This window comes from Tamandua tetradactyla, chromosome 2 (genome assembly GCF_023851605.1).
Source record: "Tamandua tetradactyla isolate mTamTet1 chromosome 2, mTamTet1.pri, whole genome shotgun sequence".
Taxonomy (NCBI): Eukaryota; Metazoa; Chordata; class Mammalia; order Pilosa; family Myrmecophagidae; genus Tamandua; species Tamandua tetradactyla.
In genome coordinates this window covers 53,464,858-53,471,924 of record NC_135328.1, presented here as the reverse complement: position 1 = coordinate 53,471,924, position 7,067 = coordinate 53,464,858, and the positions used below count along the sequence as shown (strand labels likewise).

Here is a 7,067-nt window from a genome sequence, read left to right as displayed (position 1 = left end):
TATTGCTGGGTGGGATCTTTTTTATTGCTTCCATGGGGATGTGATCTACCCAGTTGTGGGTGGTAACTTCTGATTAGATGGTTTCCATGGAAATGTGTCTGCAACTGTTCAAGGTGGGGTTACTAACAGGAGCCCTTGAAAAGGGAGCCATTTTGGAAAAGCTTCAGAACTGAGAGAACCCACACAGCCTGAGGCCTTTGGAGATGCGTAAAGAAAACGTCCTGTGGAAGCTGTTGAAGGGGCCTGGAGAGAAAGCTTGCAGACGTTGCCATGTGCCTTTCCAGTTGAGAGTGTTCACAAGAATGCGGAGAAATAGGAACTCTCATAGCCCCGTTGGTGGTAATGTAATGCTGCTGTGGGAAACAGTCTGGCATTTCTTCAGAAAGTTAAACATAGAATTACCAGATGACCCAGTAGTTCCACTCCTAGGTACTGCTGAAATTGCATATGTGTTTAATGTCAAAGAATTGTCATCTAAAATGGTTAAAATGATTTTTATGTTATGTATATCATATCCTCTTAATCTGGAAATTCATGTCTTTCAATTCTGGAAAATTGTGTTGAGCTATTCATCTTTCTAGAATTTCTATTATTGGGTATTGGATCTCCTCTATTGGTTCTCTATTTTTACTGTCTTTTCTACTTCAAATCTCTTTGCCTTTTTGCTCTTCTTTCTTGAAGAAGAATTCGGTATTCCCGAATTTTATATTCTAATCTACAGAACTTTAAATTTAGGCAATTATGTTTTTAATTTCCAAGAGCTCTTGTTTGTTTACCCAATATTCCTTTTTTTAAAAAATAGCATTCTGTGGATACAATCCTCTCTCTGAGGATATGAAAGACTTTTTTAAAAAGTTTATTTTCCCTGCATTGTTTATGTTGCTTCTGTATCACTTCCCCCTTGTTATTTTATTGCATGCATATATGATATACAAAGATAGGCTTTTATGGTCACTATCTTCCATGTTACAGACTTTACTCAGATATCTGGGAATCCTTGGTCTGCTCATGGGCAGGGGATTAAAAGCTTAGTGTGGTTGAGGATCGTTGACTTGAGCGTCACTGTAGAACGGTCCAGCTGGGCTGTTTGTTGGACTACTCCAATGTCAGCATCTTTAAATTTTTTTTTCTTGGTTCAGTTAGATTCTTCAGGGAAAACTCTTCCATCTCCTACCTGGAAATCTGAGCACTTATTTTAGTTTACATCACACATTCATTCACCTGATTATTTGCTTAAAATCCTCCCCTGTATGCCCCACAAGATCATAAGGCTTCTGAGGACAGCAGTAGTATGTCCATTGTGTGTCTCCAGCATCAAGCACATAGTATGTGCTCAATGAGCAATTATTTCTATAAACAAATGAATAAACTTTTTTCGGCAATATCTCATCATATTATTCTAATCCTCATGCTTTATTATTATATTATATTCATACAAACAAGTATATAGATTAGTATTGTGAATAGCCATGTATCCTATGCCCAGCATAAGAATTGCAGTTACTAGTGAAGATACCTGCGTAATCCTCTGTGACCTCATTCCATCCCTTCCCACCCCAGTTGTAACAGTCTTCCTGAATTTTGTGCCCTTCCTTCTCTTGGTTGTTGTGTTCTTGCCTGTCTATATATTTCACTCCTTCAAATAGTATATAAATTGTATCAAGCATTCTGTAAATTGTTTCTTTTTTTTTTTTGACCCCACAATATGGCCATATTTCAGGCCATATTTTTCCATTGTATTAGTAAACCAGAAATTATTTATTCTTTTCCCTGGATAAGCATATAGATTATTACCATTTTTTTTCTCTGTTACAAATGACGTTGCAGCAAGCTTTATTGAACGTGTCTCCTTGTGTGTACATGTATGCATGAGAGATTCTCTGGGATATAGACCCTGGAGTGAAATTGCTGGGGTGCCAGTAGGTAGGGCATGTGCTACTTCATATTTGCTTGTTTAAACCAACTTTGTATCCAAAGTGGATTGTGTTTTACATTGCCACCAGCTGCAGATGAGTTCTTGTTGCCTCTCATCTTTGCCTGTACTTGTTATTATCAGAATTTCTAATTTTTTCAAATTGAATAAGTTTTCTTTATTTTTAAAAAGTTGAATTTGAATTCATGTTCTTTGCATAAGACGTGCATATACTGACTACCCAGGGAGATTAGCCCCTTGAGGACTTATCTACCCCTCATAGCATGTAGTATATACTGAGTACTCAGAAAATAATGATCAATACAGTGGTAGAGACAGAAGGTCAGATTTCACCCTCAGCCACTCATGGTTATGATGTCTGATCTACAGGCTACTCTATAATTATTCACATGGACATCCTGAGATACAATCTTGCTAAACCTCGTGCCTCCTTCTAGCACCAGGAGTTGTTAAATGTACCATGCTCCCCAAGCCAGGACTATTTCTGGCTTGGTTTTTACTTAATGACAGCAAAGTAGTTACCACTTGACAAAAAAAGAGCTTTATTCATCAAAGCAAAGGAATCAAGGCATGGCACAGCCAACCATTTGGCTCTTCAAGTTTTACAGGAGCTCAGCTGAGAACCAGGGAAGCAGGATCTGCTTCATAGTGGAGGGGGGGAATGTCCAAGGAATTTTTGTCATAACACCCTCTTTCCTGTTTATTGACTGCTTTCTACCTACTAGGCTGTTCTGAACACTTTACATGTGTTGCCTCATTTAATGTTTATAACACCCCTAGGAGCTGGTTTCTGGCCTCCCCACTTTATAGATAAGAACACTAAGGCCCAGACAGATTGAGAAACTTGCCACAGTCGGCAAGCTTCCTCTTGCATGGAAGAATGCCCTTTATGGGATTGTATGGGATGTATTTCTATTGCTGCATAACTAATTACCACAAATTTAGTGGCTTAAAACAGCACAAATTTATTATTACCAGTTCTGTAGGTCAGCAAACATGGTATGGCATAGCTGGACTCTCTTGAGTCTCACAGGGCTGAAGCCATGGTTTGGCCAGAGTTGAAGTCTCACCTGAGGCTCAGGGTCTGAGCTCACATGGCTTTTGATGGAATTTATTTCTTTGCAGTTATAGAACTCATGGAGGCTGGGTGTTCATGACCAGCAGGAGCGTGGCTCTCTGCTCCTCTTTCTTTCTTTTTTTTTTTTGTAACAGAACAATTTTATTTTAATCATTTAACACTTGTGCAGTATTTAATCTTTGAAATGCTTTACACTAAAAACTTTTCTTCCCAACAGATTAAGACTTGAACCTGAGTTGGCAGAATTCTCAAATTATACAGCTAATGAGAAGTGGAATCCTAAAATCTGATTCCAAATTCCCCCTTGTACCTGACAATGCAAGGGAAGGTGCTTATTCGTTTTAATGTTGCCCAAGTGTGAGGGCCATAATCTCGATTTATTAAGTTTAGTAGCAATACGATAGATAGAAAAGTTCCATATTACAGGAATAAGAAAACTGACTAGACAGTTTATATAATAAGTATTGAAGAAAACTAGGACTGGGCAGAGGTCAAACAGTCAAACAGCCAATGCCATCACCTGACAAATGCTGCCAAAGTGTCAATGTATATCGAGTTTCGTTTGCCATGTTATGTCTTGGCTTCTTTGTTTGAAACATAAAGGTAGATTGACAACACAAGCCTTATTAAGTATAGCTATTAGTTTATACTTCCTTCTGAAATTAAAATTTTGAATGGAACGTATATTAATAGCTCACGCAACACTGGTTTTCTGTTTAGGTAATCAGGTTGGCATCAGATTTAGGTAAATGTTAGAAGTGATTGCACTGAGCAACGTCTAATCAATCAATGATGACTATAAGAAAATACTGGCTGGTTATTTACAAGTATAAACTACAGGTATAATCCAAAGGCCACATGTAGAAAGTTTCTAATTAAAAAAACACACCCAACTTTTAGGAGACCCAACTTCAGTCTTGGCTTTACTACTGAATAATAAGATCTTGTATAGGTCATTTCATATGAAGATGATTTGAAAAATTTACAGCATTATGTCGGATCCCATCTAAGACCTTTTGAGGATCATTTCCTACCAATTAAGTGGGGAAAACGCATGCATTTGAGAAATCAAATGTTACAGCCCCTTGCAGTTATTAACTGAGCTCACCAGTAGTCAGCCAAGGCAATGCCTCCATTCCCAATGACTTAAATTAGAAGTTTTCACCTGAAAGATTACCTTTAAAAAAACTAAAACCTTCTTTTCTCTTATCTCAGCACACTCTACTTCAACATGCACAGCTGTACTACAGGATAGAACACACAACTTGTCTTCTATGTGGCATCGACTGTATAACACCTAGGTATGCACAGAAATGACTTTAAAATTAATATAAAGGTACTTCAATTTATGAAAAAAATAAAGCTTAGAAATAACATGCTTAATCTATACAGGTTTAACTTTAATCGCCTAGTAAATTCTGGATTGGCTCCCATTAAGTGGTAGATTGAATACTTTGCATTTCATTTTGGTGTAAACGCTAACAAAGTGAAGCTAGCTATATTAGGCTTGTAGTTTAACAGTACAATGTTTATTTGCATGTAAAGTGTCAGTTTTACATACAAACTCATAAGTAAACTTAAAAAAATCTGCTTTGAAGCAGTGAGGATAACATTTTCCAGCTGTCTTGTGGGAATACCTGAATGTTCAATCCTGCTGGATCCAACTAGCTTGAGGGTCTCCCCTCTTGAAAGCCAAGATTCCTGCGGGTACAGTTATCTATAGCAAAGTCACCTACAGCCAACGTGCTTGCAAAAACCAAACACAGACAAGACCTTTCATAAAAATCCCATTAGCCTTGTGTCTTAGATATCCTCTTTCTAGGCAACTCCACTAGTGTTATTAACAAGACTAATTTTGAGGTAGCTACACAGTTTCGAAGATGCCATCAAATATTCCTATTGGGCTACTTTGTGGTATAGCTGGTTGATATGATTCAAATACCTGATTTTTTTTTTTGAGAAAGAAAAAAAATCAGCAATATAAGAATACATCCTCAGTTCATTTAGAAGTCAGCATCCAAGGTAAAAGAATTCTCTTTTGAACTTGACATCACTCCCATCCTCTGATATTCGTCTACTCTCTTTTCAAAGAAGTTGATCATCCCTTCAAGCAAAATATTCTCCATAAAGTCAAATGGATTCTCTACTCTAAAAACCTTGCTAAAACCCAGTTCTAGCATAAATCTGTCTGCCACAAATTCAATGTGCTGTTTCATTAAAGTGCAATTCATTCCAATCAGCTTTACAGGCAAGGCCTCCATAAGCAACTCCGGTTCTATCCTAATAGTGTTGATAATTATTGCTTTTACTCTCTGTTCTGAAGATTTGTGAAGCAGGTGTTTGAACACGAGGCAGGCAAAGTCGCAGTGCAAACCCTCATCTCTGCTAATAAGTTCATTGGAAAATGTGAGGCCAGGCATCTCCTGGCTCAAGAGATGGATGCAAAAGAGCCAGGAAAGAAGATTCCTTCTACTGCTGCAAAGGCTATGACACCTTCTCCATAGGTAGCGTCTTTGTCCCCAGTCCAACGCAAGGCCCTGTCTGCCTTCTTCTTTATGCATGGCATTGTTTCAGTTGCACTAAATAGAAATTCCCTTTCTTTGGAATCTTTGGTGTAAGTATCAATAAGGAGACTATACATTTCAGGTTGTATGTTTTCCATGGATATTTGGAAGCCATAGAAACAACAGGCTTCTGTAATCTGAACTTCCTGGCTAAATCGCTCCACCAGGCTTTCATTTACTATTCCATCACTTGCTGCAAAGAAAGCCAGAACATGTGATATAAAATATCCCTCCTCAGGCTCCAGGGCTTCTCAGTGCTAAATGTCCTTGGAAAGATCCACCTCCTCAGCCGTCCAAAAGGAAGCCTCAGCTTTCTTATACATCTGCCAAATACCATGGTACTCTATAGGAAAGATGACAGAATGGCAGGGATTTTTTCTCCGAAGTGGTTCATCCTTCACACTGGGGGCAGATACTATAGTTTTTTTCTGGCTCTCTGGACTCCTGGAAGATCTTCCGGGCAGCCTTGCTGGCCAGAACGTGGGTGCCACTGAGAGCCAAAGGCATGTTTTCCTTGTCCGTTAGGCTGAGCCCCTTCAGGAGTGAGGGCTGGAGCTGCTGCTGGTCCACCAGGGTGGTAAGTGGGACGCACATAGAGAGCATGACAGCGGTGGCAGAAGGGAGTGGGCGACTATCACCCTCTTTTTTTTTGCGTGGGCAGGCACCAGGACTCGAACCTGGGTTTCTGGGCATGGCAGGTGAGAACTCTGCCCGCTGAGCCACCATGGCCTGCTCTATCACCCTCTTTTAAAGGCTCCCTCAATTAGGTCAGAGTCACTGTATTAGTTTGCTAATGCTGCCAGAAAGCAATATACCAGAAATGGAACAACTTTTATAAAAAGGAATTTAATAAGTTACAAGTTTACAGTTCTAAGACTATGTCCTAACTTTCTCATCCAGAGAAAGATACTTTGGCTCAAGGAAGGGTGATCTGGGAAGGCAAGTGGCTGGTGTCTACCACATTCCGGGTTCTGTTGCTTCCAGCTTCTGATTCCAGTGGTTTCCTCTCTAAGTGCCTGTGGGCCCTCACTTAGCTGCTCCAGGGCACACCTCTGGGTTTCACCTTTTAGCTTAGCATGTGTCGGGCCAGAGATTTCTTTTCTTCAGGTTCTGGCTATTTTTGTGAGTCCTTGCTTTGCATCTGGGCTATTTATGTCTCGATCTCCAAATGTCTACATTGGTTGTCTGTCAGTTCTGAGCTCTCTCCAAAATGTTCCCTCCTTTGAAGGACTCCAGTAAACTCATCAAGACCTGCCTGGAATGCGTGGAGTCACATCTCCATCTACTCAAAAGGTTACACCCACAACTGGGCATGCCACATCTTCCTGGAGATAATCTAATAAAAAGTTTCTGCTCAATAATATTGAATCAGTATTAAAAGAAACTGTTGCCTCCACAAGATTGGATCAGGGTTAGAACGCAGTTTCTCTGGGGTACATAATCCTTTCAAACCTGCACACTCCCCAAGGAGTTAGCTCAAAAGTCAACTGAT

General features: G+C 39.6%; 1 pseudogene; it reads right to left on the bottom strand.

Annotated features, from left to right (window-relative positions):
• Positions 1 to 5,014: 5,014 nt before the first annotated feature.
• Positions 5,015 to 6,178, bottom strand: LOC143660180 (ribonucleoside-diphosphate reductase subunit M2 pseudogene; annotated as a pseudogene).
• Positions 6,179 to 7,067: the final 889 nt, after the last annotated feature.